Below are 8,530 nucleotides of genomic sequence, written 5' to 3'. Positions count from 1 at the left end.
TATGTGATCAAAAGTATCCGGAGACCACCGAAAGCATGTGATTAGATATCACTTGTGTCATACGCCTGTACGCGAGATTTCTACTCTCCTAAACATCTCTAGGTCCATTGTTTCCGACGTCGTCTGTTGACTGACAGAGACCGCCGACAGTTGAAGAGGGTCGTAATGTGTAATGGGTAGACATCTACCCAGACCATCACACAGGAATTCCAAACTGCATCAGGATCCACTGCAAGTACTACGACAGTTAGGCAGGAGCTCAGGCAACTAGGATTTCCTGGTCGAGTGGCTGCTCATAAGCCACACATCAAGCCGGTAAATGCCAAACGACGCCCGGATTGGTGTAAGGAGCGTAAAAATTGGACGATTGAACAGTGGAAAAACGTCGTGTGAACTGACGAGCCAATGTACACAATGTGGCGATCAGATGGCAGGGTGTGAACGCCTTCTGCCAGCGTGTGTAGTGCCAAAAGCAAAATTCGGAGGCATTGGTGTTATGGTGTGGTCGTGTTTTTCATGGAGGGGGCTACATTGATGTTTTAAGCACCTTCTTACTCCCCCCTGTAGAAGTGTAATTCGGGAATGGCGGTCGCATCTTTCAACAGGATCAAGCACCTGTTCATAATAAACGGCCTGTAGCGGAGTGGTTACACGACAATAACATCCCTGCACAGATTCTTGACCTGAATCCTATAGAACACCTTTGGGATGTCTTGGAACGGCGACTTCGTGCCAGGCCTCACCGACCGACATCGATACCTCTCCTCAGTGCAGCATTCCATGAACAATGGGCTGCCATTCCGCAAGAAACCTTCCAGCACCTGACTGAACGTATGCTGAAAGAGTGTAAGGTATCACCAAGGCTAAGGGTGGGCCAACACCATATTGAATTCCAGCATTACCTATGGAGGGCGCCACGAACTTGTAATTAATTTTCAGCCATGTTTCCGGACACTTTTAATCACATAGTGTATGAATGGGATCAATAAAATACAATTAATTGAAATGAGACCCACATCACTATCCCTCACCGATAACAACCTCTTAACGAAGCACGCTGTAGCAATCCTACTTAGTAAGGTCTCCAGACTGAAGAGTATTGCTGAAGATTCGGTCGAATGTTGGATTACGTAAGCTACCCACTCCATAGATGGACTGCAGTTCCTGCGGATTCATTTATGAATCTCAGTCTGACGTCTGCCTTTATGTGGTATTTGAAAGGTAAATACTTCCTTAGGCGTACACCCATTTGTTCAAGAGATGTGACTGCTTCCAGTGATCGTTCATATCTATTGTACACTGGAAGTGCCTAGTTTGGAGATTACATTCTGAGTTAATGCCAGCCCAAGACTATCTTATACTTCTTGGGGAAGTGAGCTGGGCTGTCCCTAGTTAATTAAACCAAACCGCAGTAATACAAGAAGAGCGAGTGAAATGATCGTTGCTGTCACAAACAAATTTAAAAAAGTATCCTTGTATTTGCCCAGTGTGCACAGGAACACGGACCACGGACACAGTGCAGTTAACCAACTTGGAATACAACAGGTTATGTTTAGTTTTTATGGGTTGCCTAACCAGGAAAAGTTACAGGTATGTCTGCATGCAACAGGAGTTTGTGTGTGATTCCGTAGGGTTTCCTGGCGTAGTAAGTCATGAATGTGTCTTAGGGTTTGCTACAGGATACTAAAATTCAATTCGATTCGCGTAGATTTTAGTATCCGGCAGCAGACCCGTAGAGACTTTGAAGAGGAGTTTATGTGCTCCGCATGCTACAAGAAATTAACAACAGATTGACAGACAACTGAGTTATCTGAATATTCAACTAAACTGACAAAGAGTGACGATAACACCGTTGGAGGTACAAGAATTTACCTGAAAGAGAGCATGGGGCAAAAGCTCCAAGATTTTTTTCTGTGCAATTCACGAAAACAAAGCGAAAAAATACGGAATTGCAGTTTATAATAAATCAAATAGGCAACACAAGTTCCATCTTAGTAAAACACACGTAAACGAGCTGCTCGGCATATGGTTTGCACTACCGCCGATTGTGAACTTACATTTTCCTGTGCAGGAGCGAAGTGTTTAGGAAATTTGTGCAAGTTCCTCTGGGACGAACCTACTGAGTTAATCGGCCCCTTGGCTTACACACAACTTATGCTAAAGGGGTCAACACACACCCATGCCCGAGGAAAGACTCGAGTCTCCAACGGGGGGGGAGGGGGGGGGGGGGGTAAGCCACTCAAAGCTCGAACCGTGGCAAGGCGCCCTTAGCACGCGGAGCACGCGGCTACCCCGCGCGGCCATGGCCATCCATCAAAACTAATTCTCTCGACGGCAGCTCTGATCACCAGTTATCCTAAAGTTTACTTGCTCCTTCCCAAACCCATTTCAAAAATCTCTATATGCAGGGGATGACGGTATCCTCTTGTCAGTGAACCAGGTGAGAATTTTTACTTGGTCGTGAAAAAAAAAAAAAAAAAAAAAGGACCAGGGAAAGTAAAGGTAACTTCCGTCTTTTTATGTACAAGACGCAAAGTTTGAAATACAGTGTTGTTACTGGATAGAAGCACTATCTTCACGACTTTTCATGACAAGAACACTGTCTACAACAACTCAGTTCCAATGGTTGAACGAAATTTTTGGAGCGAACACAGGTGATTCTCCCATGCTGGTTGAATGATGCCGCAGTCTCTTGCTCTTTGATGTTGGTGTAGAACGGCAGAAATGTCATGTTCAGTTATTCCGTGGGTCTATAGGATGCCGCATAATTCACTGACATGGCGAGTGCTGGCACGAGCCCGGATTTAAAAAGCTGCAGATAGGTCGGTATCTGATTTCTGCGAAAACTGCTCGTCCAAAGGAGGCGCTCTTAACCTAATGAAATCCACGGACTGTCTTCGGGTAACAGATGAGACCACAGAGACATATCCAGTGACACACCATCCAAGTTCTCAGGGCTGAAGACTATCCTTCCAAACACACCGCATCAGTGTGACTACGCAGCCTTTCCAAGCGTAGTAAGTTTTGAAAGTCTCCTCGTGTTTGCTGCCGGATGCTAAAATCAGCTTGATTCTATATTTCTGCCATCTAACTGTTCGCCATCTTCAGGAAACGCTGCTGCTGCTGCCGAGTCCCACTGAAAACTTATGCCAAGGCTGCAAATTGTCGTTCTACGAGTACATAGACCTCCTTACCGTAAAGTGCCATCCATCACTGTTGCTACCCTCCAAGACTGGGCAGGTGGCGCCGTTTTTATTAGAACGCAGGCGGCAATCATATGTCGCCCTCTAAGACTGTTCCTACACTCGGACGGCTATACCGAAGAATGTTCTGTCCTGAAGCGGGCTTGTACGAGGTTCCATGTCCTGCTAAGAGGGATGGCATTGTCTCTGTTAATCAAATTATCTGCCTCTTTATAAAGGCTGTCCCAAAAATCGAAAGTGTTGACAACTATCACAGTCTCGTCACACTTCATCCCGCGTCCGTCGTTTAGGCCACGTTCTGCTAATGCCGGTTTCTCCGGCTATTCTAGATTCGTATGGAGGCGATGTTTCACGCACGTGTCCTGTATTGTGCGGATCGAACGGCCGATGTAAGCCTTCCCACATAGACATGGAATTTGTTATATTCCAGTTTTCCTGAGCCCCAAATCATCTTTCACAGAGCCAAGTAATATCCTAATCTTCGACGGTGGATGGAACACACTTTTAATATTAAAACTCCTTAAAACTCCTGCAGTCTTAAACGGTATGTCCCTAGCATCAGGAATAAAGGGCACCCAGGAACTTGTACATTTGTTGGTTGTTTTTAAGAAAATCGGATACTCAGAGAAACGTATTCGTCAGGCAGTGCTGTTTGGACGGTCTCCTAGATGCATGAAGAAGGGCACAGATTAGTGGCTTACATTCCTTGTGCTTGAGGCATATTGTTTAAGGTTGGGATAGTTGTACGGAGTGTTAACATTGAGAGTGTGTTCCGTCCGCCTTCCAAGATTAGGGCACTACTCTATGAAAGATGATTTAAAATTCCGTGTCAGTGTGGGAAGGCTTACATCGGTCGTTCGATTCGCACAGTTCAGGACAGGTGCACGGAACATAGCCCTCATATGAGGCTACAACAGCCGGAAAAATCGGCTATAGCAGAACACTGCTTAAACGAAGGACACGGGACAAAATTTGACGGGACTCTGATACTCGCCAACACTTCCGGTTTGTGGGACAGTCTTTATAAAGAAGCAACTGAAATTAGGTTAGCAGACAATTTGATTAACAGAGACAATGGCTTTCCCCTTAGCAGCCCGCATTAGATCAGAGCGTTCTTTGGCGTAGTTAGTCCGAGTGTGGAAAATGTCTGAGTACGAAATATCGTTGCCGCCGGCGTTCTACTAAGGGCGGCGCCAGCTGCCGAGTCATTGAGGGCGGCAACTGTGGCGGCCGGCCGCGTGGAGTGGCCCCGAGGTTTAATGCGTCAAGTCACGGACTGCGCGACCCCTCCCGCCGAAGGTTCGAGTCCCCCCTCGGGCATGGGTGTGTGTGTTGTTCCTAGCATAGGTTAGTTTAGGTTAGTTTAAGTAGTATGTAAGTCTAGGGGCCGATGACCTAAGCAGTTTGGTCCCTTAGGAATTCACACACATTTTAACATTTTGTGGCGGGCTGCGCAGGCGTTGTGTACGGTTCGGAGGGCTGTGTAGAACGACAGTCTACAGCCTTGGCGTCACTTTTCAGCGGGACTCAGCAGCAGCAGCTACAGCAGCGGTGACGGCGGCGGCATTCTTCTAAAGATAATGAACAGTTGGATCGCCGAAATATTGAATGAAGTTGATTTTAGGATCCAGCAGCAAACACGAAAAAACTTTCAAGACAGAGCTCCAGCATTCTCACGACAATAACCGCGGAATAGTGGTGGATAATGAATTAATGACGCATGCCGATATGTGAGACTAACGTAAGATAACAACGACATTCCCTCCTACTCACCTGCAATACGTTACATTTGTCGAACATCTGTAGGCATCCCTACATTTTATACAATTTTCAAGCATTACAGTCTTTCTGTATATTGGGTTGGAGCATAAGTTCGTAGTTGTTTTTCCGTAAGTTTAACAAACACAACAGGTGATGCAAAAGAGACGTCAGTCATCAATAATATATTCCTCTTCACTATTTACAACAGTCGGCCAACGCTGGGGTAAATTTACGATTACACAACTGCACAAACCACATGGTTTTTAGGCGATGCCGGTCGCTGTGACCGAGCAGTTCTAGGCGCTTCACTCCGGAACCGCGCTGCTGCTACGGTCGCAGGTTCGAATCCTGACTCGGGCGTGGATGTGTGTGGTGTCCTTAGGTTAATTAGGTTTAAGTAGTTCTATGTCTAGGGGACTGATGACCTCAGATGTTAAGTCCCATAGTGGTCAGAGCCATTTGAACCATTTTTAGGCGAAGAACACTTCGAGCCATGATCGGGATGCATTTTTATTCGGAAAGGAAGTTCCTTGACGACTGTCCGATACAGAGCAGAAAAGGTGAAAATCTGAGGCCACAATACCAGGTGAATAAGGTGGGCGTGAGATGACCTCCAAAATCAAGTCTTGTAGAGTGTTTTTGTCAGTCTGCAGAATGTGGTAGTGAAATAGCTCCACTTCACGCAGTCTTTCTGGTCGTTGTGCTTGGATTGCGTCAGCAAGACGTCTCAGTTGTTGACAACAAATGTCAGCAGTGATGACCACACCTCGGGGAAGCAATTCATAATGCACCACACTGTCACTGTTCCACCAGATTTATAAAATCATGTCCTGTACATGCGCGCAGGTCTTGTACAGGGAATTACTGCTTCGTTTGGGCACAACGATTCCTTCCTTATCGTTACTTTAGCATAAAGACGTCATCTTTCGTCACCAGCAGCGATACAGGGTTACAACGGACGGTGTTGTTCACGAGGCAATTCATGACGAGCAAGCAGAGATTCATATAAGGCCACGCTCTGATTTTGCCTTAGAGGACCCGAATTTTGCTCCTTGCCCATTGCATGCAAAGGTCACACGACAGTTGAATGATCACAGTTCATCACATTTGTAAGTTCTCGTGTACACAGACGTGAATCATTGTGGATTAATGCGTTTAAACGATCTTCATCAAAGCCAGATGGCCTTTCTGAATGTTACTAGTGTGAAAACGATCCTCGTTAAAACGAGAAATCCATTTTGTTGCAATGCTCTGTCCGATGGAATTATCCCCATACATGGCGCATGTGTTTCCGGCTACCTCCGCTGCTGTCATCCATCTACTGAACTCAAACACAAGAATATGTCGGAAATATTCCGATTTTTCCACTGGACACTCCATGTTCTAGCGTCCACAGCCCCAGTCACTAACTCCATTTGACAAAACGACAATATTTTAAGTCAATAAGCAACACAATGAACTAAAAATTAAAAACGACAATCAATAAGTGAACCCATAACAACCAGAATACCATATTGCAAAACAAAAACGCCACGAACTTATAGACCACCCAAATGCAACAATACCATCCCTGAATGGCCTCATGTAACTTCTTTCCCTATTCAGTAAGTTATTTATATTGAAGGTGTTTCAAGAACACTTCTACAAACTTTGGGGACAGATTGCTTACCTAAGAACAAGAAAAAGTATTCAAATGTGTATATAACGTTTGCATGCAACATTGGCAACAGCCTTGCCGCAGTGGATACACCGGTTCCCGTCAGATCACCGAAGTTAAGCGCTGTTGGGTGTTGCCGGCACTTGGATGGATGACCGTCCGGGTCGCGTTGCGCTGTTGCCATTTTTCGGGGTGCACTAAGCCTCGTGATGCCAATTGAGGTGCTACGCAACTGTATAGTAGCGGCTCCGGTCACAGAATACCATCGTAACGACCGGGAGAGCGGTGTGCTGACCACATGCTCCTCCTATCCGCATCCTCAGCTGAGGATGACACGGCGGTCGGATGGTGCCGATGGGCCACATGTGGCCTGACGACGGAGTGCTGCTGCTGCTGATGCCACGTTGCCAAAGCCCCTCTCTCAGTGTCTCAGGCTTTGTACTGGAGGGCGTTCAGGTTCACCTAAAGACGACGGTTCTGATGAACTAACAAATCAGTGAATAAACAGCATCTAGTCGAGTACTGTACCACTTAAATATACCGTCAACTGTCGTGACTGTGCTAAGCATGTGGTATGTCTGCTTGTTTACAGAGCACTTATGCTGTGATGCAGAACTACTCCTACACACTCGTATTTAGTAGACGTTACTCTTTCTCTTAAAAAGAGGCATAATACACTTACAATTATAATCCTGGATAGCATGTCGAATATTCACGACAGGAAGAAAATGTGGTTGAATTATTCAGCCGGCCGAAGTGGCCGTGCGGTTAAAGGCGCTGCAGTCTGGAACTGCAAGACCGCTACGGTCGCAGGTTCGAATCCTGCCTCGGGCATGGATGTTTGTGATGTCCTTAGGTTAGTTAGGTTTAACTAGTTCTAAGTTCTAGGGGACTAATGACCTCAGCAGTTGAGTCCCATAGTGCTCAGAGCCATTTGAACCATTTTTTTGAATTACTCGACGACTTTTAGAACAGCACGGATAATATTAATATTTACATACCAGGAATTCAGGTCGGTCACTCTGCAGGGTAGTTGCCAACACTTACCTGGAAAAGGAAAGTGTTGTTAACATTCTTGACTCATTAGAAACAATAAAAGGTACACTATTAATTTACCATATTTTATCTGATTTTGTTTGTGAGATTGTTGTGGTTAATGTTTGTAACTCCAGTTTTGTCTTTGGAACTGGTTTGATTGTAATTAAGATTATCAGATTGGTCTTGTTCATTCTAATGTACAAAGCTCATAACACAAATAAATATTTACAGGAGAGGTAATGGAAATGAAACAGCTGCTCTGGATTTGAGTGTATCGTATCTTGTCGAGGAGACGGAAATGGTTTTCAGAAGAACACGTAACTTTTACTACACGCTGGTGCCGATAAGAAGTGCCTTCTGCGGCAGTACGACAAAAAAGAGCTTTGAAGTGCATCACCGTCGTCATCTCTCAACTACGTATCCTGGTATCTTTTCCTTCTCACGATATGGGAGCTCATCAACGCATGAACTCATAATAAATACTCGACATGTCCTATAGAAAGTATTGTCGCATTACTTTTGGGGCTTTCGTATCGGTTTGTTGTATGTACAGATGATGTACTGCATGCCACACTGCCACACCAATGGAAATTCAGATTATCAGTCGACAAAGAAGCTACACTACAGGGGCTAACTGCAGTGGCTTGCAGTACAGTACAGGTCGGTTGGCGGAAACCTTAAGTTTCAGTGTCGAATCGAATGACACCTATTATTCAAACGTCAATTAAACTTTTAAAGTATGTTCTAATTCGCTACGATTTTTACTGTGAATAAATGTTCGACTGCAGCATTTGTAACAATGAATTAAAAGTATCCACAATCTCGCTCACGGATGACCCTTAATACGATGTGTCACAATAATGAAGTCAGT

General features: G+C 45.2%; 1 pseudogene; it reads left to right on the top strand.

Annotated features, from left to right (window-relative positions):
* The first annotated feature begins 6,686 nt into the window (after positions 1-6,686).
* LOC126417438 (5S ribosomal RNA) lies at positions 6,687-6,804 on the top strand (annotated as a pseudogene).
* The last annotated feature ends 1,726 nt before the right edge of the window (positions 6,805-8,530 follow it).

This window comes from Schistocerca serialis, chromosome 8, assembly GCF_023864345.2.
Source record: "Schistocerca serialis cubense isolate TAMUIC-IGC-003099 chromosome 8, iqSchSeri2.2, whole genome shotgun sequence".
Taxonomy (NCBI): domain Eukaryota; kingdom Metazoa; phylum Arthropoda; class Insecta; order Orthoptera; family Acrididae; genus Schistocerca; species Schistocerca serialis.
The sequence above is the reverse complement of the archived record's forward strand: the minus strand, read 5'-3'. Positions and strand labels throughout refer to the sequence as shown.